At 46.4% G+C, this 27,107-nt stretch overlaps 1 long non-coding RNA gene across 1 annotated transcript; it reads right to left on the minus strand.

Moving 5' to 3' along the window:
- Positions 1–5,958: 5,958 nt before the first annotated feature.
- Positions 5,959–7,866, minus strand: LOC130457579 (uncharacterized). Its single transcript, XR_008916905.1, has 2 exons — positions 7,182–7,866; positions 5,959–7,043 (listed from the first exon to the last, which is right to left on the minus strand). It is a non-coding gene; the product is annotated as an uncharacterized LOC130457579 (long non-coding RNA).
- Positions 7,867–27,107: the final 19,241 nt, after the last annotated feature.

Here is a 27,107-nt window from a genome sequence, read left to right on the forward strand (position 1 = left end):
GAAAGGGGAAAAAAAGAGAGAGAGAGAATGATTTGATGAATGTCCATTCCCAAAGCTGAGGGAGTAGAATCACTGGTTAATAAAAACTCTTGAAAGGCTGGCCACCTGTATGAAGGAGAAGGACAGCTGGACAGCAGGAAGCATTATGAACACTCGGGCAATGAATTACCTAAATAAAAGGAAATCATTTTTAAAATGCTGGAAGAAAATTGCCTACTCCATCTGCCTCATTATGGAAAGGAACATTTTAAACTAATGAAATAAACATAAGAAACCATAATAAACAATGTGTGAGCTTGACTAGAGCAGGATAAAACGAGGGGAAAAAAGATAAAGAAATATGTTTGCAGTCAAAAACATCTGATAGAGGTCAGACACACCCAGAACCCAAGGATGCGTGTCTATAAGATGAAAATACACTCCCAAGTGGAATAATGGCCAAAGGACATAAACAACAACAACAAAATAGACAGGAAAACCATGTGGCTAAGAACCACATGAAACGATGCTTAAATTGTCTGATAAAAATCAAAGTGGCTTTTGGATTCCTGCTTAGTCCAACAATCCTGAGAGAAGGTGAGGGAGGAGGAGGAAAAGGAGGAAGAAAGAGAAAAAGAGAGAGGAGGAGGAGGAGGAGGAGGAGGAGGAGGAGGAGGGGAAGCAAGAGAGCCAGATGGAGAGAAACAAGCTGGGGATACCAAGAAAGGGAAGGCAATCCCTACCCTCAAGGAGCTCACAGTTGAATGGGGCCAACAACACACAAACAACTCTGTCCAAGGAGCTATAAACAAGATAGGTTGGAGAGAGCCAACAGAGGGAAGGTGCCAGCATGGGGGGGGGGGGGTCAGGAAAGCCTTTCTAGAGAAGGAAGGTCTTCCATTGAGACTTGAAGGGAGCCAGGAGGTGAAGGAGGAGGAAGGATGAGAGCTCCAAACCTGGGCTCAGCCAGTGCAAACACATGGAGGGGGAAGATGGCGCTTCATAGAATGCCTTGCGCGGCTCACCTGCCATTTGTCATTGGTTTGGTTTTGTCTTGCTAAACCTCCAGGGTTTGGGGTCAGGTTTTCACTCCTTGTTTTCTGCCTTTGTTCAGTTGTCACAGCAATACTGTCCAATGATCAGTAGTGACAAGTTGGTTACTATCAGCAACACAAAGACCCAGGACAATTCTGAGGGACTTACGGCCGGGATTCTCTCCATCTCCAGAGGCAGAACTGTGGGAGTCGTCTTTTACGTGAGTGTATTTAGGGTTTTATTTGGAGTTCTGCTTACCTATAAGTACATCTATTTATAACAATGGCCAATATGGATAATGATAATAAAAAGAAAATTAAACCCCCAAGTGGTGTTATATAATCATAAGGGAAGCTAGATGGCACAATGGATACAGTGCCAGACCTGGAGTCAGGTAGCCATGAGTTCAAATCCAGTCTCAGATATTTGCTAGCTGTATGATCTTGGGCAAGTCATTACCCATGTTATAGCTACTAGAGAAGGGATTGGCAAACCACTCCAATGTCTGCGCCAAGACCCCAACTGGGTCAGACACAAGTGAAATGACTCAACAACAGCAACAATCCCATATCATAGATGGAGAGGGTTAGAATCAATCAGTCAATCAATAAAGATTTATTAAGCACCTACTATGCGTTGGACAATGGGCTAAGCCCTGAGGAATCAAAAAGAGGCAAAAACACGCCCACTCCTCAGAGAGATCAGAGTCTAATCGGGGAGACAATACACAAGCAAACATATACATAGGAAGCTAAAGATGGGAAAACTGGGGAAAAAATACAAAACAGCCAGTGAAGGCACTCAGTGACTGTTCCACTAACACTGGGCTTATTTGCTATGTATTATATGTGTGTGTACCACATACACACACACACACTCTCTCTCTCCCTCAAAAGAGCCTAAGCTCAGTAAGGGCAGGGACTATCCTATTTATTTTGTCTTTGTATCCCTAGCTTTCGGTCCAGCGCGTGGCACAACCTAGGTCAGAATAGTTATTGAATGGTCAGCAAGTGCATGGTGCAATGGATAGAATTCTAGGCCTGGAGTCAGGAAGACCGTATTTCAGACTCGTAATAGCTGAGTGACCCTGGACAAGTCATTTAACCTCCGTTTGCCTCGTTTTTCTCAACTACAAAATTGGAATAATGATCACATTAACCTTACAGGATCCTCATGAAGAGCAAATGAGATACTCTCTGCAAGGTGGTTAACACAGTGTCTGGCACACAGTAGGAATTTCATAAACAATCCTCTTCTTCCTTTGAGCTTCGGCTCCCCAGTGGAAGGTGGCTCTCATTCCCGAGCGGCCATTCCATGTGAAGACCCAGAAAATCCCAGTCCAGCAGCGCCCTCCGTCTGGGAAGAACATCTGCGGCTCCCCCTGGCCCTCTGACAGAGGATGGACCTGAGCCTGGGCACAGGGGACAGCGGCCAAGGTCAGGCTCCCTTTCCCACCTACCTGAAGGTGAGGTTGTGCAGCCACCTTGTTCTTCCCTCGGGGGATTTGCATTTTGATTTAAGCCCTGCATCTAATTGTGGAGGAAAAGGCTGGCTCCCACTTCAATAATCCCAAGCATCAGTGCACAGGGGAAATCGTTTGGGGGGGGGGGGAGGACCAGCAAAGTTTTCCCGGTGCCCTTGACACTGGCTTGTAGGCAGCTGCCTCACAGGCTTCGGTTTGGTTCCGCAAAATGCTGCAATGCGGGCACGTACCCCTCGCTATAGAACACCACCAACCTGCAGGGGGGAGGAGTTCCCTCTCCTTCACCAGGACACCCCGAAACCAGACATGAGGATTTAGTCTCAGATTCCACAACCAGGCGGTCGAGGAAGCTAGATCTTGCTTCAGGATTCTGGGGTCTTAGAAATCCACCCTTTTGTTTTACAGAGGAGGAAACTGAGTCCCCCAAAGGTAGCTGACCAGCTCAATGCCACACAAGTGGGATCAGTGGGTCTGGGATGCAGACCAGGCCTTCTGGTGTCAAATTCTCTCTCTTTAACAATTTCTTTAAATTTGTTTTTAACCCATATCTGCTTATTGGAGTCCATACTAAGTATTCGTTCCAAGTGAGAAGAGTGGTAGGGCTAGGCAATTGGGGTTAAGTGACTTGCCCAGGGTCACACAGTTAGGATGTGTCTGAGGTTAGATTTGAACCGAGGACCTCCCCATCTCCAAGCCTGGCTCTCTACCCACTGTGCCACCTCTCAGCCCCAGAAACACCACCTCCAAAAGGGAAGGCTTTGGGGTCTCCCAAACTCCTTTCTCCTTGCTCTATCCCCTGTGCTACCCAGCTGCCCTTCTTTTCAGCACCCGCGATTCTTCCCTACAAGTCTAGGTCCTCTGCTCTGATCACTACAACTCAGATCCAAAGTGGAGCCCAAATCATTTTTGCCCCAGGGTGACCCTTGCCGGGCTCTTCTCTTCCCGCAGTCCCCCCAGAGTCTCCCATGGAACCGCCATCTTTTCCTCCAGTCACTAAAGCCCCTTGAGCAAAGGCAGAACAAGGTGGAGCTGGGGGAAGCTGAGCTTCATCCTAGGGTGCCAAATTTGGCGTGCTGACCACACTTGCAGTATTTCCGAAGAGTTCAGTGCTTGTTAGCAGGAAGAATTAGGCGAAATGAAGAGCCACCCGAGAGCTCCCTTGTCTTCTCTGCCCAGCAGCCACCCCGTCGGGGGCTGGATGTTGTCATCCGGGCTGGGGACAAAGCCTGACTCCCTCACCCCATCCAAGGACTCTCCGGCCCTCTGCCCCAGGGGTGAAGACTCCCGATTTCCGTCTCCACTGGGGAGCTCTCCCTCACTGTCAGATCCCACCATCTCACATCCTTTCCTCCTGCCTTTACAGACTGGGTTAAAACGTTTCCATGGCCCAGGCGTCGCTCCATCGTGTCCGATGACCGCCCATAGAAACATGGCGCCCACCCCGGTGGTCTGGGTTCTCTTGACAAAGCATGTCTGAGCCGCTCAGATCCCTTTGGTGTCGCTCCCGGCCGCTGGCAGAAAGCAACCCCTTTGTGGATGGGACCAGCATCTCGCACGGTGGGCCGAGAGCCCAAAGAAGAACTGGAAGGTCTCCCATCCATCTAGCGCTTTTGTAGGGGAGGATCGCTCCCCCGTCCCAGCTCTCCCCCATAACTCTCCCAAGTATGAGAGACGAGAGCCCCCCCCCAGCCAATAGCTTCACCCCCTCCTCCCTGGCCCCCTCCCAACACCCACTGGCCCCAGCTCATTCTGCAGCCCAGACACTCCCGAACATGGCTGGCCCAGGGGCTGGGGGGCTTCCTGAACACACACAAAGCTACTGAGCATCCCCACAGACCTGGAAGAGGCCTCTCTAACGTCGGGGTCGCCGGCTCCTTCAGACGGGAATTGGGGGGGCTCGGCAAGCAGGGAACCCGGAAATTCATTCCGAGGGGGGCGGCATTAGGACATCTAGAGAGACAGGACGAGGGCGGCTTGTTGTACCAGTAAAAGCCCTCTTAAGCCTCGTAAGCACATCTGTAGGACAACTTCCTGAAAGGCTGGTTGAATAGAAAAAAGCAAAGACAACAAGATGCACTGGCCGGGTTAGTCAGGAGGTTGGGATTCAAATCCTCTCTCGGAGGCTCAGAAGAAGACTCTACTGAGCCTCTGTTTCCTCTTCTGTAAAATGGGGGTAAGACTACCTGAAATACTTGGATCTCACGGGGTTAGGACCTAGAAAGCCTTTGATGCCTTGTTACAGATGGGGAAACCGAGGCTCAGAAAGGCCAAGTCCTTTGTCCATGAATTAATTACCGAGGAATTAAGGGCACCGGACGGGACTCAAGTTCAGGTCATGGGACTCTCGTTCTTTCCGCCATTGTTGGATGTGGCATGTTCTGAATAAGGCTGAGCCTGGTTCTCCCGATGACCTTAAACACAGGAGAGGGTCAACAAGTCTTACTGAGTTTGCCTTCAAGGCCACGTTCAAATGCTGCCTCCTCCAAGCCTGATCCCAGATTATTATGAGACGGCTACAAAGCAAACACCAAAGCTCAGCTCCACAGCCTGGGAGCCTGCCAAACCCTTGGCGTGGGCACTGGCTCGTTGGTCCTCACAACCCTGTGATGTAGGTGTGACTCTTTATAACCCCATTTGGGGGTATCTTGGCGGAGATCCTGGAGTGGTTTTCCATTTTCTTCTCTAGATCATGTTACAGATGAGGAAATTGAGGCAGAGAGGGTAAATGACTTGTCCAGGGCCACACAGTGAGTAAGTGTCTGAGGCCAGATTTGAACTCAGGAAGGAGCATCTTCTTGACTCTAGGCCCAGCTCTCTACCCATTGTGCCCCTTTGCTCCCCTTACTCCCATTTTACAGCTTAGGAAACTGAGTTTCATGAATTAGAGCTCTGGATCTAGTCAAACCCCCTTGCAGGATCATAAATGTAAAGCTAAAACCATCTAGGCCAACCCCCTCATTTTAACTAATGAAGAAACTGAGGCCCAGGGAGGTTAGAGAACTTGCCCAGAGGTGAACGACTAGGAAGAGAATCAGGTAGGATTTGAACCCGCCCCCTTCCCTTCTCTGATTCCCGGGGTCTGTTCTCTAGGTCAGGCCATGGTGCGTTTGTTCCTATTCCAAGCTGACCCACTAGCCTGGGAAATCAGAGTCAACACATACCACAACAACAATAATCATCACAATCATGGAAATAGCAGCTAATCCTTCTAGAGCTCTCATGATCTGCAGCACTGTATAAGTATTATATCATTTGATCTTCACAACGACCTTGGGGGAGGTGCTCTCATTATCCCCATTTGACAGATGAGGAAACTGAGGCAAACAGGTTAAGTGACTTGCCCAGGATCACACAGCTAATGAATTGGGGGCAGCTAGGTGGTTCGGTGGATAGAGTGACCCCAGTTCATTTGTTCTTGAAATGAGGCAATAAGGAATTGGATGTGGAATTAGGAAGACAAATTCAAGCTCAGCCTCTGACATTTATTAGCAGTGTGACTGCCTAGCTTTGAGTAAGTCTTTAAATAATTCCTTCGGTCATTCATTAACAGTAGGGCTGTGCTGGTAAATGATTAGCAGCCATCTCTGGGGCAGCCAGGTGGCTCAGTGGATAGAGAGCCAGGCCTAGAGGTGGAAGGTCCTGGGTTCAAATGTGATCTTAGACACTTCTTAGCTGTGTGACCCTGGACAAGTCACGTGCCCCCCATTGCTAGCCTTTACTGCTCTTCTGCCTTGGAGCCAGTACACGGGAATGTATTGTAAAAGGGAAGGTAAAGGCTTAAAAAATGAACCTTATTTTTCAAAATGAGATAAAATGACCTAAAACTTAACCAGAAAAAAGGCAAACGGAAATTCCCAGAGACGGACAGCCTCTTCTCAAAGGACTGGAACGTCGCCTTGGCCGTCCTCCGGCTGGGCTCAGGGCGGCCCGGAGGTCTGCCTAATTCCCGTTTCCCTGGAGTTTGGTGGCACCGGAATGGGGAGGCCACCAGGCTCCTCCTCGTCCGCCCGACCTCCCGAGGCTCTCCTTAGATTCGACCCAGAAGCCGACGGGAGGCTCGCCAATGCTCAAATCCGTCCCCGATATGAAGCCGGCATTTCCCTGGCCAGCGCCGGGGGGCTTCGAACATGGGGCCGGGGAGTCGGAAGGCCTCAATCTTGCACCGCCTTCCCCTGGAGCGGAGCTTTCCTTTATAAGACTGCGGAAGGCTCCGAGGAGAAGGAAGAATCTGCACCGGGAAGGGAAAGAAGGCAGGCAGCCAGGGAGGCTTGTCCCCATATGCTGGGGGGTCCGTGACCCCCGCCGGCTCTTTATTTACCTGGAGGAAGACATCCAGATGGGAAGGGGAGCGAGGCCTGGGGAGCCACCAGCCGCCTCACCGGCCCTTCCAGCCATCCAGCCATCCAGCCATCCATCGTGCCCAGCTGGCCGAGAAACTACTGGGAACAGCTCAGGAACGGGGACGTGCCTCACCTTACCAGGGGCGCCCCCAGCAAGAACAGACGGCGGCCGGCTCACACCCGGGCCAGAACGCGGAGCAAACACACTGGGAGAGAACAAAGAAAAGCTCACGGCCCGCCCCGGAGGACCTGCAGCCCGCATCCGAGGGGAAGAGGCCGAGCCTGGCTGACTCTCCGAAGCCCGCCCGCCCGCCCTCTTCCCCCCAAGGCTCTGAAAGAAGAACCTGCGGCTCCGGGGACACGGCGGACCCGTAAAGTGGAGCAGACAGTTCAGCGCCCTTTCCAGGGCTCACCCTCCGCAGGCGGACCCAAACCCGCCAAGGCCAGTCTGGAGGGAGATGATGAGGGCGGATGGGCAGGGCGAGCCGGCCCGGCTCCGCTGTAACGATGGTCAGCGATGCCAGGCTGCCAAGTCGCAACAAGAGGATTCTGTTTGTGTCGGTCGCGTTGGTCGCCCAAGAATCGCAGTTGGAGTCCTTTAAGGGAAAACGCTCCCAAGGGCAGATATGTGTGTGTTAGGTGACTGGAGAGCCGCGGAGGCCGCCCTGGCCAGAGAGATCGGCTCAACGAGAGATCGTGCAAGAGCCGCTTCGCGCCGAAGATCTCGGGAAAGGAAGGCCCGAAGACTCATTCACGGCACCCCCCTCCGCCAGGCCCCGCCCTCCGCCAACGCCAACGTACACCCCCAGACCCTGGCGGGCCGGCTGGCTACCGGGCTCCTCATTTTCCTTCTCGTTTGGGGTTCATCCTGGGGAATTCCAGAGACAGTTGGGGAGGGAGGGAGGGAGCGAGCGCGCGAGTTATTTATCCGGGGAAAAGGGCGACTGGGGGCGTCCTCCTAGCCGCTGGAATAGGCTGGCCAGGATTCTCTGAACTTTTCTCCCGACCCCGAAGGGCTAACCAGGGGGCAACGTGCCGGGCGGGCCACGCGGCTTCCTGCCGCCCCCCCCCCACTCTGGCAAGAACGTGCTTCTCGTGACCCGAAAGGCAGCAGGAGGCGAAGAGCCTCTCGGGCCTCGCAAGCCCTTGGCCAACAGCACATCAGTCAGGGTCTCTGGGGAAAGACCCGGATTCTGGACAGCCGGCACACAAAGGCCAGGTAGAAGGAGACGCTGCTCGGAGCTTCGTGTCTCCACTCCGTGACTTGGGTTGGAGAAGAGGATTTTTTGTGATGCCAAAAGCCCAAGAAAGAAAAACACACAAAGAAGCCCGTTGAGGGGAAAATAAAGAAAGGCCCAGAAACAAGGCATTCTGGTAAGGACTGGTGTGGCTGCCACATCGCAGCCCTGACGGAGGTCTCTGGAGAACACGAACCGTTAAACACTCATTAAGCGCCTGCTGTGTGCCCGGCAGGATGCTAAGCCCTGCTAACCCAGAGAGGACTCGTCTGGGCATCCTCGCCTGGCCTGCTCCTGGCTACCGTCTTCAGGCAAGGCAGACAGCCCAAAGCTTGGCCTGGAGCAGCTCCCACCCTGGCCTGCGGTCACTGGCCTGGCCTTGACTCTCTCAAAGGGGACTCCCGTCCAGTAAGGATCACTACGGAGACACAGAGGAAGCGCAGGGAGGGCCCAGCATGCTCAGCAGTCCCAGAAGCCCTCTCTGCTCATGGCTAGTCCACTGCCACCTCCTGGGGCTGTGAGAAGGGGGCCTCCATGGTCAGCACTCCTGGACCCCCGTCTCACCGCCCGTCACCTCCCCTGGGCAGACTGGGCAGGGACAAAGGCAGGGGGGCCCTGGGTGGGGTTCCTCCTGCTCCTAGGAGAAAATGGAGAAACTACCCCAGCCTGGCCAGTCTTGCCATCCCACGTGCCCAGGTGTTGGCCTGCCCCACGTCCTGATGCACTAACATCAATGGGGACCTCCTGGCCCCGGCAGCGGGGAGAAGACAGCCTGGGGAACGGCCCCACAGGAGGGGGGGACACTCGAGGGCCTGCCTCAGAAGGAGCTGAGAGATGAGAGCCTTGTGGGACCAGCAGGGAGACCCATGAGAAGCGGGTGCATCAGTGGGCACATCCAGGGAGGGGGGCAGACACATGGCGGCGGGTCACAACTGGGAGGGCCTGAGATTGGAAAATGCTAAAGGGGGCCTCTAGGCTGGTTACTCCATTTGCTTCTTTGGGTCTCAGTTTACCTCTGGGGCTTCCCAGCTCTCTCTCGACCTGGAAATAGATGTATGCAGACACAGACAGACAGACAGTCAGACACACAGACAGACACTTTAGATTTCTTTTCAGCCAAAGACTTTCTCTCTCTAAACCGACCCTACGTTTTCTCGCCATGAATCTGAGACAAAAGGTGAAATATTATCCTGGCCTCTTATGGAGGCTCTTATTTCTATAATCACTTTTGCTAAGGGGACTGGCAACATGAGCAGCCTGACTCTCAGGGATTAAGGAACTGTGTGTGAGTGTGTATGTGAGTGTGTATGAGTGTGAGTGTGAGTAAGTGTATGTGTGAGTGAGTGTGTGTATGTGATTGTGTGAGTGAGTGAGTGTGAGTGTGTGTATGTGATTGTGTGTAAGTGTATTATGAATGTGTATGTGATTATGTGTGAGTGTGTGTGAGTGTGTGTAAGTGTATGTGTGAGTGTGTATGTGATTATGTGTGAGTGAATGTGAGTGAGTGTGTGTGAGTGTGTGTAAGTGTATGTGTGAGTGTGTATGTGATTGTGTGAGTGAGTGTGTGTATGTGATTGTGTGAGTGTGTGTGTGAGTGAATGTGCGAGTGAGTATAAGTGTGTATGTGATTGTGTGTGAGTGAATGTGAGTGAGTGTGTGTAAGTGTATGTGTGAGTGTGTATGTGATTGTGTGTGAGTGAATGTGCGAGTGAGTATAAGTGTGTATGTGATTGTGTGTGAGTGAATGTGAGTGAGTGTGTGTAAGTGTATGTGTGAGTGTGTATGTGATTGTGTGTGAGTGAATGTGCGAGTGAGTATAAGTGTGTATGTGATTGTGTGTGAGTGAGTGTGAGTGTGTGTAAGTGTGAGTGTGAGTGTGTGTGTGTGTGTACACCTATTCCCCTGTTTGCGGAGGCTTCCCTGAGCCCCAAACAACTGGCAAGATTGCAAACCAGATGAAAATATGATAACAAATAAAACCTCTCAGAAGTCCAACATGCACCCTAGAGGTGACATTTCCAATGGAGTCGATGGGGACCAGGGATCCTCGTGTACAGATCCGTGGCCTCGGCCCTGTTTGAGTTGGATGTGACCACTGTGGACCGTTCTCAAGGACCGGAGCTGCCCTGGAAGAGCGCTTCCTCCTCCAGGACATCCCTCTCTCAGGAAAGCCACGTCTAGACCCCATCCTTCTCCCCCGGATCATTTTCACTGTAAACATTTAAAGCTCTTCTCATCCTGCCCCCAATGACTTCTTGTGGCTCTCGATCTGTGGCAGACCAAGATGGCCTCCTCGTATTCTCCATATATGACACATCTGTTCCAAGGCGAGCCCCATACATGGGCACCCTGATACATCATCTCTACCTCTTAGGATCCCCAGCTTCCTGGGTGGAAGGGGTAGGGTGCTGGATTTGGCATCAGGGAGGCCCAAGTTCAAGTACTATCCCATATTCATTATGAGCTATGAAACCTTGGACATGTCACTTAACTTCTCTTCACCTTAGTTTCCTCATTTGAAAATGAGGAATTAGGGCTCAGTTTCTCCATAGTAGCTTTCTAGATCTAGTGTCCTGGTTCAGCTTTCTCAAAGGCAGCCTTCTCAAAGTGGCTCTGACTTTCTCCCCATATTCAGAAGAGTGCTAAGGTTTAGACAACAGGGGTTAAGTGACTTGCCCAGGGTCACTTAGCTAGGAAGTATCCAAGGTCAAATTGGAACCCAGGACCTCCTGAGCCTTGAGCACTCTATCCACTGTGCTGCCTCGCTGTCCATAGAGTACGCTCTTAACACATGTTTGTTGAGTAATTGAATGAAGAATGAGATGTGTAAAGAGAGAGAGGAACAAAGACCAATGGAGAAAACACATTACGTTGCATGCTACGGACTTCAGGGCTTTCTGCTTCCATGCCAGTGTGATACAGTCGTCATGGGAACAGCCGTGGAATTGAAGAGCGACCTCGCATCCCTGGCTTGATGGAGGGCATCCTCTCCCCGCCGTGGCCACAAAGCGAGCCGCAGTCATTTACTTAGGGAATGACTCCCCGTGTCAGCCCAGGATTCGTGGGAATGGCCATGCCCCAGATTTATGGCGGACAACCTCAGCCCCCCTTCCCAGTTACTGATTGTCTTGCTGCTCCTGCCCTTAGAGACAGGCAGGAATGTAAAATCCCAGCAGACAGCCGGATCCATTTTTCCTGGGCTAAGCTTTAGAGGGATTCCTCGAACCCTTGAGAATGACCACTGGCTGGGATGTCTGTAAATACCAAGTAAAGGATACTCTGGCTCGCTGGCTCCATGAGTAAACACAACATGGGGATTAACAATAGGGACTCTCGAGGATTCGAGGCAGCCTTTCCTGAGGATGCTGCAGCTAGTTTATATTGGAAGCCCTTGCAGCATCACTGGGTGATGATGTCATTGGTTCAAACTTTGGATGGCCTTTTAGCCTGGTGGGGGGAGGAAGTCCATTTAAGAGGAGGGAAAAGCATGGACATAAAGGAAGGATAGACTTAACCTGTGGAGAAGAGGAGGGACCTGCACCCAAGACAGAGGGGGAGCCTCAAACGACATTCTGAATATTTTCTTCATACTTGCAGACAAGTCTGCTTTTCCTTTTGATAAAAGGCAGTTTCCATGAGGGCAGGGGCTGGACCTGTTTTCCTTTGTATCCCCAGGCCCCGAGTACTTAACACATGCTTGTTGAATTTTTTGGTTCTTTGCAGGTCGTACCTCCATCATCCCCACTAGATCAGGAGTTTGGGGTTGTTGGGGAGCTTGTGGAAGGAATTCCATGGGGGGGGGTGTAGGCAGGAGGAGATGGTCTCTGAGTTCTCTTCCAACCTGAACGCTCATCAGTCATACTTTTTAAAATAATCTTATCCTAATCCCTGCTCCCCTGATCTCTGAGATCAAGGGTAGGCTAGAGGGAGACACCTGGCTGGATGAGGTATGCAAGTGACCAGACGAACTCAGCCTAGACCTGCTTCGTTCTCTGAGGAATGGCAACTGTAAAACAGGTATCCCTTCCACCTTGCAGTCTTGGGGCAGGAAAATCCTTGTAAAATTGTTTGGCCCTCCCTTCACAGTAGAAAAGAGAACTTTATTCTCTTTTCTCTTTTATGGAGTGTGTATGGTACTTTATATGTATTTATGCATGACTAAACTTCTAAGCTGTTCCTATTTATCTAATCTTTGTGAGTCATCTGATGACTCATTCTTTTTGCAAACTTTTTCCACTTTTTATTTATTTTAATTTTTAACAATTGGGCATATTTGTGACACTAAAAAGAAAAGATGATATTTCATAAAGATTAAAAATTATACAATATTCTAAATCTATTTTAACACATTTCTGAGTTTCTAGAATTTTCCTATGTCATCCGCAGCTTCTGCAGAACTACCACAAAATTCCCACTTGATTTCTTATCCCAATTTACTATATATTGACACCATGATGGGGAGAGTCTCTATGTGAAAGGGATAACGTACTTACACAAAATGCCCAGCGCCCGTCGGGAACTTGATGATCATGTGCAGGGATTAACCCTGAACCTGGGAAGAAGAAATGATTCAAGAACGATATCAAATGGGGTCTGGCTGTAAGGCTGAGCTTCCACTGGGTATCCCTTTGTTGGGTAAAAACATTTCTTCATTGGATCAATGAATCAGAACTTGAATGTGACCAGGACTTCCCCCCTTCTACCCCAAGTAGCTCATAATGCATTTATCTCCCCATGGATGCATCTCTTTAAAGGCTCCAGGAGCCGGGAAGGCAGCTTGGAACTACACTGTAGAAGACTTAGAAAGTCAAGGGAAGAAATTTGTATGCTGGATGGTGGGCAATGAGGGGTGGGAGGGTGGCACTGCAAGTTGTGCTCCACAGCGTGAGTGGTGTACCTAGTTGTTGGTGGTGTCGTCATTGTGTCTGACTCTTCTGGCAAAGCTACTGGAGTGGATTGTCATCTCCTTCTCCAGCTCATTTTATGAGATAAGAAAACGGAAACAAACACAGTTAAGAGACTTGCCCAAGGTCATATAGCTGATGTTGGAGGCCAGGGTGGAACTCATGGAGAGGAGTCTTCCCAACGACTCCAGGCTCAGGGCACCATCTACAAGTTAGTTCTATTGTAAGAGGAGGCTTGGCTGATTAAGGGACCTATTTGAAGGATTCTGCTCTTCTGGATGTCCAAGCTCTGGCATATTTGCTGAACAATCCAGTCTTCAATTTGGGGTCTCACCTCATACATGCCTGATATTTAACAAACACAAAGGAGACATGAACTCAGTCAGTCAATATTTAAGTTCCTCCTATGGGTCAGGCACTATGGAATGACTCCTGATTTGGAAGCTGGAGGATCTTGGTTCAAATCTCATCTCTCTTCTTTACTACCTGTCTGACTCCAAAAAAAATCTTTTTACCTGCACTGGCCTCAGTTTCTTCTCCTGTAAAATGGGAAGATGAGTTGACCTAATCTAGCCCTAAAATCCCTTCAAACCCCAAAGTTTGAATCTGTCATCTTAGACATTCTATTCCAATTCTATTCCAATGGTTGTACGGTGTGAACCTCCAGTTGGGTGTTGGACTCAACAGTTTCTAAGGCCCCTTCCAAATTCAAAATATTAGAATTCTATGAATTAAAGACTCGTTTCTAAATTGTTCTAATGTGGCTAAATTGCTACATGACTAGTACTAAATTATACCAATGTCTTTCTCTCTCTCTCCATCCCTACATTCTTCTCCTTCTCCTCCTCCTTCTCTTTCTCCTACTCCTTTTACTCCTCTTCTTCCTCCTCTTCCTCCTCCTCCTTCTCCTCCATCTCTCCCTTTCTCTCTCCATCTTTCCCTCTCCCTCCTAGGCTTTTCTAGTCCCCAGAGATAGCATTTCAATTCTTTTTTTTTTCCTGAGAAGTGAACAAAACAAAGGTAATGCTCTTACCGATGTCTTTCAGAAGGAAAACAGGGTAATTGACCTATATGTGTAGCTTTGGGAAATAATATTTTTTTAGTGCCTTTTAAGTGGTTTGCAAGAAAATTGGATCTGAAATTGCTCACTCTCCCTTGTGGCCTATGTGTTTGGATTGGGTGTAGTCAGATGGCACTAAAATAGAGGACTTCTTAGAAAACTTGGTGAAAAATGAGTGTATTTCAAATACTCCCTTGGGGCCAAAGTACAGTACATGCCATTATGCCGTCTTGAGGACACTTTCTTGAACTTTTCCGTTTTCTCAGAGACTCTCCTTTCAAGTTGGCATTTACACGTACGTGGGGGGTGGTTTCTGGAGGGCGGGTGTAACTCCCTCAGATTCCTGGGGTAACGCTGTGATTGGCTCCTTCTAAAACTGCACAGTTCACCAGTTTCTATGAACAATTAGCTGGTAGATACAATTAGTTCTTGGTGAAGGAATTGACTCAGATGGCATAGTAAGTAGCTACAAAATCCCCGCCCCCATTCAGGGCAATCTTTCATAAATATCCTCAGATGTCAGGAAAAGAATGGACTCCAATTCTGAATACAGTGGTAGTCAGACACCTATGTAGAATGCCCTGCCCAGAGGCATCTTCCAATTGTTAGCACGTCAGTGTCTGCATACAGTGTCTACAGTGTCTTCCTTTCTTTACAGTCCTCATATGGGTCTCCTTGATTATTTTCTCTCTTCTGGGTATGTGGATTGGTTTTCTGGTCATCTCTGTAGCATTGCTCTTGATTGCTAGCTTTCCCTTGAGCTCCTAGCTGGCTCTCTTCTCTGCTGCCAGGGTCTCATTCTTTGAAGCAATGCCCTCTCTTGAGTAACTACTCTTTGTATCTGTGTGTTTCTAGAGAATATTTCTCTTGTTTCTTGCACTTTCTCAATCCAACAAGCCAACCATCTCTTAAATGGACAGAATAATTCTCCTGTCTCTGCTACTGAACACTGTGGCTAATATGATTGGGTGAGAGTAAATCCCCTTTTCTCTCCCAATTCCCCTCCATGGGATGCAGGCCTTGACAAGATTCATTGGTGAGAGGAATGAAAAGCAGAACTTACAGATAGAATTATTGACATTGAGCAGGAAAGGACCTTGGAAGTAATCTAGTCAAACTCCCTTATTTTACTAACAAGAAATGGGGGAACAGAGTAGGGAAATAATTGGATCAAATTTATAAAAGGATTAAGTAGAAGACCTGAGACTCTGACCCTCATTGGTTGACACCAAACCATTTGCTCTCAGATCCTTTAGAGGTGGAATCAATCGGTGTTAGTACATGGAAAGAGGAGGAGTGAGGGGAGAGAAGAGTAGAAGATGATTTTGAGATTTTGAATATGGATGAATAGAAAAAGAATAGTACTGTTAATAGAAATAGGGCAGCTGGGTGGCTCAGTGGACAGAGTGCTGGACTTGGAATCAGGAAGACTCATCTTCCTGAACCTCATACACTTACTAGTTGTGTGACCTTGGGGAAGTCACTTAACCCTATTTGTAAATCTGTAAAATGAGCTGGAGAAGGAAATGGTAAAGCACTTTAATATCGTTGTCAAGAAAACCCCAAATGGGGTCAGAAAGAGGCAGACATGATTGAGAAGACTGAACAACAACAATTAGTAATATTTTCTGGACTAGTTAAGATCCATTGGAACAAAACAGTTTGAAGAATGGTTAATTAGACATTTTATATTTCACCTCTGCTGAGTCTGCCCAGACAACTCTCAATCCATACCTCCCAGCAAAATGGTCTTGGTTAGGGTCAGTCTTGTTGTCGATGTTGATAATAAACAATAGCTAGAATTTATATAGTATGTATTTATATAGTAAAAGTGGTTTGGGGTGTTCAGGGAAGACTAGTAACTGTAGTGTGATGGGCTGGTTTACTCCTTTGGTGGACACCTGCCTCATAACACTCACTTGTGGCTCCAAGAAGCTGTAAGACACAACCATGGCCACACTTTGCTAGACCATCTCAGTAATTGGGCTAAACCAGGTTGAAGGTATCTGAAAGGCTCCAGATCTGGTCTTTATCATGAAGTATATTTCTCTTTTCCTTTCTCTTGGTACTTGGTGTTAGTGAATGGAAATGCACATCATTTTTGTGAGTTTATTTTATAGTTTGCTACTTCAGTAAGGTCATCTATCTCTTCTATTAGGGCTTTGGATTTTAGTTTTCTGGTTATTGTTGACTGTTTAGTTGTTAAAGTATTCAGTTATGTTTCCTATAAACAGAAATATTTGGATATCTCTATTGCTGATTCTTATGCCTTTGATTTCTATCTCTTTTTTTCTGGACTTACTACTCTTCCAAAAATTTCTAAATGTGTCAAGTCATAGTAAGGAGAAAAGACAGCTCTTTGAAACATTCCTTTTAAAATTCAAATACTTCTTTCTGGTGTTTCTTTACTGAACATAATATAAATTAGTGAATTGATATATGCTTTTTAATCATATTCTCTAGAGATCCTTTTCTACCTATACTTGTAAATAGTTTCAACCTAAACGAATACTGTATTTTATCAAAGCTTTCTCTGTATCTAATAATACGATCGTGCCATTTTTCTTTTTTATGTTATTGATAAGATCTAGGCTATTAATTTTTTTTAGAACAAACCACTCTTTCATTCTTTGTAGAAATCATCCATGGTCATGATGGGTTCCTTTTTCCTGTCTCCTAGCTGTGTATATCTTATTTAGAAATGTTGCATCCCCATCATTCTTTGCATCACTATATTTTTTTCTAACCTTTGTTCCCATTCAGTTGGAGGTGAATTGCAAGATTTTTTTCCCCATAGAGGGTATTCAGGTCCTCTTTTTTTCTGAATGAAACAAACAATATACACTACAGGATTGATTTATTCTGTGAACATTTGGTTGAATTCAAGTATGAATTGTTCTAGCTTCAGTGGTTTTTTACAAGGCATCCCTTTCACACTAGGTCAGACTTCACCTCTTAACATTGGTTTATTTTATTGTCCCAACTCGGTTTTTTTGGTTTGTATTTCGTCTGTGTCTGAGAAGAGCTAGTCATTTTTTTTTTTGTATTCCCAAATTTACTAGCATTTAGCTGGGGGCAGTAGTAATCTGTTAATTTTCTTGATTTATTTTGTCCTTGTTCCTTTATCATTTCTAATTTTGGTGCTCTGGGTTTGGGCTCTTCTTTTATGATTAGACTTGCTAATTGTTTAGCAACTTAATTAGGCTCTAAAAAAACAGTTCTTGGATTTATTTATCATTTCCATTCTTTTCTGCTCTGTATTCGTTTCTGCTCTGATCTCCGTAATTTCTCTTCTGGTTTTTATTGGTTTGTTACTTTATTAAGTCCTTTTTCTAAAAAAAAAATTAGATTCAGTTCATAAACTTTCTCTTTCTTACTGATAATGGCCTGAAAAGGTAGGAATCTGCCTCTGAGTACTTCATTGGCAGCATCCTGTAGCTTTTTTAAACTTAAATTTACTTATTGGTTTGTTCCATTAAAATACCCAGGGAACCCCTCCTTCTCTCCCCCTATTAGAGAAGAAATCATTTGACAAAAAATATGTATATAAAACTATGCCTTACTTATCTCTATCAGTATTTCATCCTATAAATTTTGATGAGCAGTATCTGTTTTATTGATGTAATTTGCCATTTTTAAAATATTCTCTTTCATTCAGTCCTAAGATCATGGGTGTAGAGTTGGGAGGGACCATAAAGGTCATTTAATTCAACCATTTCTTTATACAGATGATAAAACTGAGGTGCATAGACATTAAGAGACTTGCCCAAGATCACTAAGGTAGCTGAATAACACATGTTTGAATGTTAATTTGAAGTGAGTCATGGTGGAGATTGGGATGATCGAGGCCATCCATCCATCCATCCATCCATCCAACCATCCATCCAACCATCCATCCATCCATCCAACCATCCATCCAACCATCCATTCATCCATCCTACTGGCATCTCTGAGTAGGTGCCATGGCCTGACCCCAACAATGGTGCCCTCTTCATCAGGGACCATGACAGGTCTGCTTCTTCTCCAATCTCTCCTCCTTGTGCCTGCTCACTCATTTAGCCAAGCACCTCCAACCCCCTGAATTTTACCCCAACCACAAAGTGGGCAGGGGTTAGCTAGATATGAATGTGAGTGTAAATTAAGGCAGAGAGCCAAACGTCTGTCTCCATATTTGGATCCTGGTGTCTCCTCTAGTGTCGGGCACTTATTAAATATCTATTAAATTGATTGAATTGAATTTGGGCATCAACAGTGTGGTTTGCATGTTGCCTGCTGGGTACTGTTGGTTCTAAAAGCCCTTTGAAAAGTTTGAAAAGCCTTTTGAATGGGCCTAGATAGCAGAATTTGGCCATGGAAAGAAGGCTGGGTCTTTCTGTAGCATCCTGAATGTACGAGGAACCATCTTAGAGGAAGCCGCTTTCAGCACGGTAAGCTTGCAAATGGTGCCCATTAATAATGCAGCAGGAAGGCTTTGTGCATCGCCTGGCACCCTGATCTTATTGAGCCTGGCTGTGCTGAATAATTAATAATCCAACAATAGCAAGAGGCACATTATATTATTTAAGAGACTCCAACACTTGGAGCTTCCCAGACACACGCTCCATGTTGGACTAAGAGCTACCCAGGAAGACCAGCTGATTTTTCTCAAGGAACAAAGGATTTGCTCACAAGAGATGGACAATAAATGGGGAGCGTCTGATCCAAGGCATTGGAATGGTTTGGAAAATGTGCTGACTCCCTCTGCAGGAACTTTGTGATTGCAGGAAAACTGGGGGAGTGAATCGTTGTTTTGTCTCAAGCCAGGCAAAAAGAGATTCTTGAGCCGATTGGAGAGTTCCATTCTTGATCAGTTATTCTCTTTGGTTAATAAGTCCAAGATTACTCATCAGCCCCAGGAGGAAGCCCAAAGGGCCTCTTCACAGATGAGTTGAAGTCTTTTCAGAGGTAGTCATAATGCCTGAGGGAGTTTCGGCTGAGATCATAGATTGAGCTTAAAGGACCTTAAAGGACCCCAAACATATTATTTTCCACATGAAGAAACTATGAAGCAGAGAGGTACCCAAGGTCATCTGGATGAGACTTAGCTGAGCCATGATGAGGGCCCAGATTCTGAAGGGAGTTGGATATAGATTCAGAAAACTGAGGTTTGAGTCCCTGCTCTGCTTGGGGATTGGACCATTGATGCCCAAACACTTATCAGCCATCTACTATGTTTTTATTTGGGTTCCAAATACCCTCCCCCATTTTCAAACCCTTCCCTTCTGTCTTAGAATCAATACTAAGTATCAGTTCCAAGGTAGAAGAGAGGTAAGGGCTAGGCAATTGGGATTAAGTGACTTGCCCAGGGTCACACAGCATGAAGAATCTGAGGTCAGATTGGAACCCAGGACCTCCTGTTTCTGGGACTGACTCTCCATCCACTGAGTCACTTAGCTGCCCCCCCCCCAATTTTTAATAAGTCAGAGGATCCTAGTCATAGAGTTAGATCAGACTCTAAAATTCATCTAGTTCAACTGCTTCATTTTACAAAAACTGAGTCTCTGGGTAGCTAAATGACCCATCCAGAAGCATTCAGTAATGGGCAAAGTCAGTCATACACCCCTAGTCCTGAGGCTCCAAATGTAGTGAATTTTATACCCTGCCTCACTGAAGCAAGGAATGAGAAAAGGCTTCTCTTCCTCATTCTGTAAACATTGATTTTCCTGGCTTTAACTGGGATTCAGCACGCAGCCTAGCCGGCATTTCCCCCTTCTCCGGTAGCTCTCATTCACAATTCTGCGTCAGATCTTCACAATAAGAGTATCGGGATGTTCTGCTTCTTCGATGAGATCAATGACTGCTCCGATAGCTGAAGGGAGCTGGTGGGGGCTCCAGGGCTCACGAGGGCCATCTCTCCCTGCTCTGTGCTCATGGGAGGTTGGGAGAGGGCAGCATCCAGAAGCTTGGGCAGCAGCTCCTCTCTCATTCATCTACATTTTGATCTATATTTGCATGGGTAGTCAATGGCTACAAGAAACTGGTTTTGACATGCCAAAGACACGGAATGCCCATCTCAGGCTCCAAACCTGAAAGTCACTGGGGGGAGACCAGCTGCTTCAGACAGAGTTCAGGCTTTGTTTCTACTTGAAAACCCTCTAATGGCAGAGTTTGAGCAGCATTCAGTCAAGCCACACAGATTTCCTCAATGCTTGATCTTTGAACAGCAGGGGAAAGAAAGGGAGGATTAGAGCCGCTAATATAAGTAAAAAAAGAACTCTAACCTGAAGAATTGGACTTATGACATCCTTCATAGAGGAGGCTCCTGGGGGAGCACATTCCCTCCTCTGAACAGAGAATGGCTGGAAAGTCTCAATTACCTTCCTAGCATAAATCCAATGTATGCAAAAGGCAAAAGACACCACCCTAGCAATGCCCTCTTGGTCCCCTTTGAATATGGAGGACAACAACCAACCCAGCCACCAACCAACTATCCTTCTCAGGAATTGGAGATATCCCAAAGATTCCTGGGCAATCCCAGGGCGAGTGTGCTTTCCTTCCCCGGAGGGCGTGCATGACTTTCATGAACAGATTGGAATGTATTCTGGGAATTCTGTCAGGGTTCCCAGGTGTACGAGAAAAACACGTGCAAGAGGGAGGGAAAGATCAATGCTAACTGGAGTAATTAAAGAAGCCAACAAGCATTTAGTAAGCACCTACTATGTGTCACGCAGGGTGCTAAGCACTGGGAATACTCAGAAAGGCAAAAAGATGGTCCCTGCCCTCAAGGAGCTCCAAGTCTAATGGAGGAGATACCATGCAAACAACTTTGAATAAGCAAGATACCCACAGGGATAACTTGGAGATCATTTCATGAAAGCTGAAGGTGGTGCTTGGGGAAGACAAGGAAGGGACACTCCAGGCAGGGAAAAGGGGCAAACTCCTTCCTGGGGAGGGTGTAAAGGCATTTTAATAGACTAGTACCCAGAGCTAGCTTTAGGCAACCAGGATAGAGGAGCCTGAATCTAGAGATGGAAGGGAACTCGGAGGACTTGCCATCCAATGATTTCTTTTATAGATGAGGAAACTGAGGCTGAGGAAGGGGATGACTTCACTGGTGTCACGTTGACAGTGTTAAAGTTGGAATCCTACAAGTCTTGTCAGGTCATCGCCTCTCTCGTGGCAAAGCATATTCCTGTATCACAACCTGCTGAACCATTAGGCCATCACTGGGGACCCAATTTAGTTCTGCCTTTTGGATAGATCCTTTTTGGTATCTATCAAATAATGGAGCTTTGCTCTAAAGTCCACAGCAAGTGACAGGTCCATTCACGATGACGGGACTGGCCTGAGGAAAAGGGTGTGGACTTGTCCTGTTCTCTCCTCATAGCTGGTTTGGGCAGCATTTACCATCATGTAACTGTTCCATGGGAAAGGGCAAGACAGTTGTTTGACAAGGGAGCATCTGTGGGGGTGAGCTATGTTACTGCAAAGATCCTGTTGTCATCTGCTCGTGGGGTCACACCTCTGCAGGCTGTAGACACAGTCAAAGTGGATGCTAGTAAGGAGGATGTCCCTTTCCTGTAAGGCATTCAACAAACATGGCTGAGGAAGCATTACCCAATGGCTCGAGTGATGGAAGAAGAAACAGCAAGACCAGGAGAGGCAGTGTGGGGCAGTGATGGAGTATGAGATTCAAGTCTGAGCTTTGACCTCCCTAGTCATGAGCTCCTGTTGTTGTTGTTCAGCCATCTCAGACTCGTCTGACTCTCCATGACCCCATTTAGGTTTTCTTGGCAAAGATATTGGAACAGTTTTCTGTCTTCTCCAGCTTACTTTACAGATGAGGAAACTGAGGTACATGAGGTGAAGTGACTTTCCCAAGGTCATACAGCTAGTAAGTGAGGCCAGGTTTGAACTCATAAAGATGAGACTTTCTGCTTGCAAGGCCAGTGCTCTCTGCCTAGTTGCTCCCACATGATCCCAAGAAGCTAATTTACTCCTCTGAACTTCTGTTTACTCTTTTGAAAATCAAGGTTGATAATACCCAGAGCGTCACCCCACGAGAGTGGTTGATGTCCTAACCATTGTCCATCCGCCTCAATGCCCCGGCTTTCCCTCTGCTCATTTCCCACTTTAACTGGCCTCTATCTTGATTGCACATAATTGTTTGCATTGGTTTCCCCATTAGACTGGGAGCCCCTTGAGGGCAAGGACTGATGGTGTCTCCATGTATCCCCAGAACTTCGCCCTGGCTGGCTTGCTCACTGTTGACGTCGGGATCCCGGAGCTCTGATGAGTGAAGAGTGACAGCCGGCTTGTCTGGTTGGCTCTTACTGACACGACCTCATTGCAAGCCCAGCATCGATGTCGAGCCCTCTTTGGTTCAAATAGACATTGATTCCATAATCTTTGATTAAGCATCCTTAATGAAGCCGAGTGAGATGCAGGGCTCTTCTCGGCTGTCTGCGCCGCCACACGGCTAGAAGCTTCTGCATTAAAATCAGGAGAAAAGCGTGTCGGGGACATCTATCAGGACAGCCTCAGAGAAGCAGGACTATTTTGTCCAGGAAAAAGAAGGCGAGGCTACAATTTTGCAGAGCTTTTCAATAGTGTGAAAAGGTGAGCCCCAGAGTGTAGGAAGGAGCTTTCCTAGGCATGTTGGCATTATCCGGAGAAATGGGCATCGTCTAGAGAATCTCTCCAGGCTCCTGGCTACAATGGGAGGCTCGGCTCTGCAGCAGGTGCAAATAAATGTGTGTTCAATTAAATTGAGCCCCCTTTGGCGCCCAGTATGGTCTGCTGCATCAAACGATGGAGGGAGAAAAGCAGGATGCCCATTGCTGTGACCAGCACCTTGTAGGGGATGACAGTTCTAATAACCATGCAGAGAAAACCTAGTCTTTGATGGGTTCAAACTCCACTTTCACAGATAAATTGGATGACGAAATGGATCTGGGTTTTAACTGGTGCAAAGCATCATGGGATCATTTATCTAGAGTTAGATGGACCTTCAACATCATCTAGTGGAACTCCCTCCTTATACAGATGAGGAAACTGAGGCACAAGGAGATGACGAGACGGACTTAAGATCCCAGAAATAAATGATGGCGGCAGGATCCAAACTCAGATCCGGTAAATCCAAGTTCCATATTTTTTTTCACTGGATCACACACAGCACCTAAAGATGCTGAAAGGCAGAGAAGGTAGGGTCACTAGCTCCCTAGCATGGGGGATTTCCACACCCAAATGTGCATGCCTTTGCTACCAGGGATGGGGACTGGACCAGGGCTTACCCTCTGTCATAGAGTCTCCTATCAATGAACATCAGCAACTTCTCTGTAGCTTACAAGGGGAGAGAACTGCCTCCATCACCAAGAGGTGTCATGATCTGGGCAAGGTGGGAGAGTGACTCTATGTAGGAGGCAGGCTTGAACCCCAGGCTTCCAGGCTCCGAGGCCAGCACTTACCGCCCACAGTTGTCATGAGGATCAAAGGAGATAAGATATGTTATGGGCTCCTATATGGTGTATAACATTCAAAGCACTTAGCACAGTTCCTGGCACAGAGGAGGCTCTATAGAAATGCTTCTTCCCTTCCAGCTCTTCTGTCCTAGAGCCTCTCACATGTCAGAAGCAATAATGATGATTGATCACAGCTTGTATTCATACACTGGATCACGTATAGGATTCCTTGCTTAGAGAAGTCCAGGAGACACAGTGACAAGGGGAGGGGGGTAACTGAGTGGAGTAAAGGGTGGGGGGAGCCTCACGTTCTGGAGATCAGGCCCCTATTCAGGAAGGTTCTGATAAGCACAAAACTCAGCTGGGATTGATGGGAAGGATAACCCCCACCCCCACCCCCACCCCCTGCTAGTGTGGAAAAAGCGGTGGCCAGGGCTCGCATCCTCAGGTATAAAGCAGAGTTTCCCAGGATTCTGAGTTTGGCCATAACTGTGGGAGGAGACAAGAGAGTCAGGTCATCCGGGCTGAGATTAATTTTGGGGAGACATTTCCTGCGAGGGGCTCAGACTCTGGAACAGGCTGGGAGCTATGGAGGCACCTTATGGGGGAGGGACCTGATGCGCTGGGTATGAGGGGAAAACGGACCAGGCTATGAAGAGATAGTCATCTCTTCATCTAAAGCAGTTTTACTGTGGTCTGGCTGAGGGTAGGTGCCCCCTGCTAGTCTTACTTTCGTTTAATTTTCTATCATAATAACTTCCCACTGATCAGACACATAAAGGGTATAAAAGCTCCTCCCCTCTGTGCTAGCTAGTATAAATATCATTATTGCCCTTTCAAGGATGGAGAAAATGAGGCTCAGAGCAAAGGAATGATTTGTTGGTTGTCACAGACCTAGAAAATGTTTGCAATAAGGATTCAGATCTACGTCTCTTGTTCTGAGGTATAGCATGCTATCCAATGTGCTATATCTCCAGGGAGATGGTGCTGATGGTCCCTGATTATGTGCCCCCAGTGCCTGGCCCAGCAGCTGGCACATAATAAATATCCATTGATTGAATGACTCCATTGCCTAATGGGTGGGCTGTACTTTTACAGACACAGAAGAAAAAGCCTTCCAACCCACAATTCCTGAGCCACAGGCCATGAAATAAATATTGGAAATTGTGAAATTCTCTCCAATTGTTTCATCTGTTCTGACAGCTTAGAAATCTTCTCTGTGGTGCTCCTCCAATAGCCTTCTAGCAGAGAGCCGAACGCCTCCTATTCCAAGAACAGTTAGAGATCAAGGCTTTAAAGCCTTCCTCCTCCACAGAGGAACGTCTACCCTGAGGGCAGCATGTTTAATAAGAGGGTGATCTCAGAGCTCAGAGAAATCAGAAAGGAACAAAGGAGCAAAGAGAACAAGAAAGAAGGAGGTTATATGGTAAGGAAAGAGACAGACAGATTTATAGGTAGACCCATAGAGCCACAGGTAAGTACACATATAGATAGATTAATAGATACATTCATGCCTACATATGTAAATGGAAACATGGACTGATACATGGATAGATAAATAGATACACAAATAAATAAATAACATAGGTTCAGAGATACATAGAGAGATTAATACATAACTAGATCCATAGGTAGATAGAAATAGATCCATAGATAGGTATGTAGATAGATTCATCAATAGATAAATATGTAAATGGATCCATAGATAGATCAATAGATAAATATGTAGATAGATCCATAGATATGTAGATAAATGTGTAGATTGATCCATAGATAAATAGATAGATATATAAATATGTAGCTAGATGCATATAAATAGATAGATAGATAGATAGACAGACAGACAGACAGACAGATAGATAGATAGATAGATAGATAGATAGATAGATAGATAGATAGATGGATGGATAGATAGATAGATAGATAGACAGACAGACAGACAGACAGACAGACAGACAGACAGACAGACAGACAGATAGATAGATAGATAGATAGATAGATAGATAGATAGATAGATGGATGGATGGATAGATAGATAGATAGATAGATAGATAGATAGATAGATAGATATGTAGATAGATCCATTGAGATGAATAGATAAATATGTAGATAGATTCATCGATAGATGAATATATAAATATGTAGATAGATCCATAGATAAGTAGACAGATAAATATATAGATAAATCCATTGATTGATAATAGATAAATATGTAGATAGATCCACAGATAAATAGATACATAAGCAGATCCATCAATAGATGAATCCATAGATAGATAGCTCCATTAATATGTAGATAGATACATGTGTAGATAGATTCATAGATAGATAGATAGATCTATAAATAGATCCATCAATAGATGAATAGATAAATATGTAGATAGATCCATAGCTATGTAGATAGATCTATCAGTAGATAAATAGATAAATGTGTCAATAGATCCATAGATAAGTAGATAGCTATGTAGATAGATCCATAGAGAGATGAATAGATTAATATTTAGCGAGATCCATAGATAAGTAGATAGGTTTGTAGATAGATTTAAAGATAGCTAGGCAGATGGATACATACATATATACATACATACATACATACATGTATACATTAATACCTAGATAGATATTTAAGTAAATAAGTAATTAACTAAGCACATGCCCCAGGCAGGATTTGGGGCTAAGAGCTAGAGATGAAATATAAGCAAACTAGACGGCCTCTGTGCTCCAGGAACTCACATTTTAATGGGGAACCATGGCACATAAAAGTGGTAACTGTCAGACAACATGGCGTGGAGTGGGTCAGAAAATGCCATGGGGTTGGGCCTGGGCAAGACAAGGTAAGAGTTCATTCTCAAAGCTGAAGGCTAGGGTGGAAGGGAAAGGACAGTGAGAGCTGGAAATAATAGGTGAAGCCATGTTTCCTTCCTCACCTCCCACCCGCACCCCCACGGCATTATGGCATTATAGAGCTTCCTCCTCTTTACAGGGCTCAAGACAAAAGCACTAGTTTGTCATTCTCTTTGGATCAGGAAGATTATTTTTCACACTCCCCAAAGGAGTGGGCTCTTAGCTGTGGCATTCTGTATCTTCCACTCTCTTTTGCCCACAGGTCTTTCAGACCACATATGTCACCAAGTCAATAACCTATACTAGTGACAGTGGAAAAGAACTCAGGCATTGCTAAATCAAAAGCCCAAATAATGAAAATCATGTCATTGGGCTTAAGGGGCACTTTCCTATGTACACTCAGAACCAGCCCCCACAGTACTTCCCTAAAGGGCCATTTGCATATGTAACTCACATGGTGGAAGTGATTGGAATGGTGCGCTGGGAAATTCCTACAGCCATAGTAATAATACCCTGCATTTATTTATACATCATTTTATCTTTGTGAGGTGCTTTGATTAACCATTTTTTACAGACAAGGAAACTGAAGCTGAGTGAGGCAGAACAATTTGAGTGACTTGCCCAAGGTAACCCAGCTAAAGGTTTTTGGACTTTTTAAGTCTAAGATGAGAGCTCTATATACGGTGCCACCAAGACGCCACTCAGGTAAAGTGTTCCTTGGCTACTATACAGCATCACATTGGCTTAGAAGGGACTTAGAGACTGGGCTTGGGACAAGATAAAG

Source organism: Monodelphis domestica, chromosome 2 (genome assembly GCF_027887165.1).
Source record: "Monodelphis domestica isolate mMonDom1 chromosome 2, mMonDom1.pri, whole genome shotgun sequence".
Classification (NCBI taxonomy): domain Eukaryota; kingdom Metazoa; phylum Chordata; class Mammalia; order Didelphimorphia; family Didelphidae; genus Monodelphis; species Monodelphis domestica.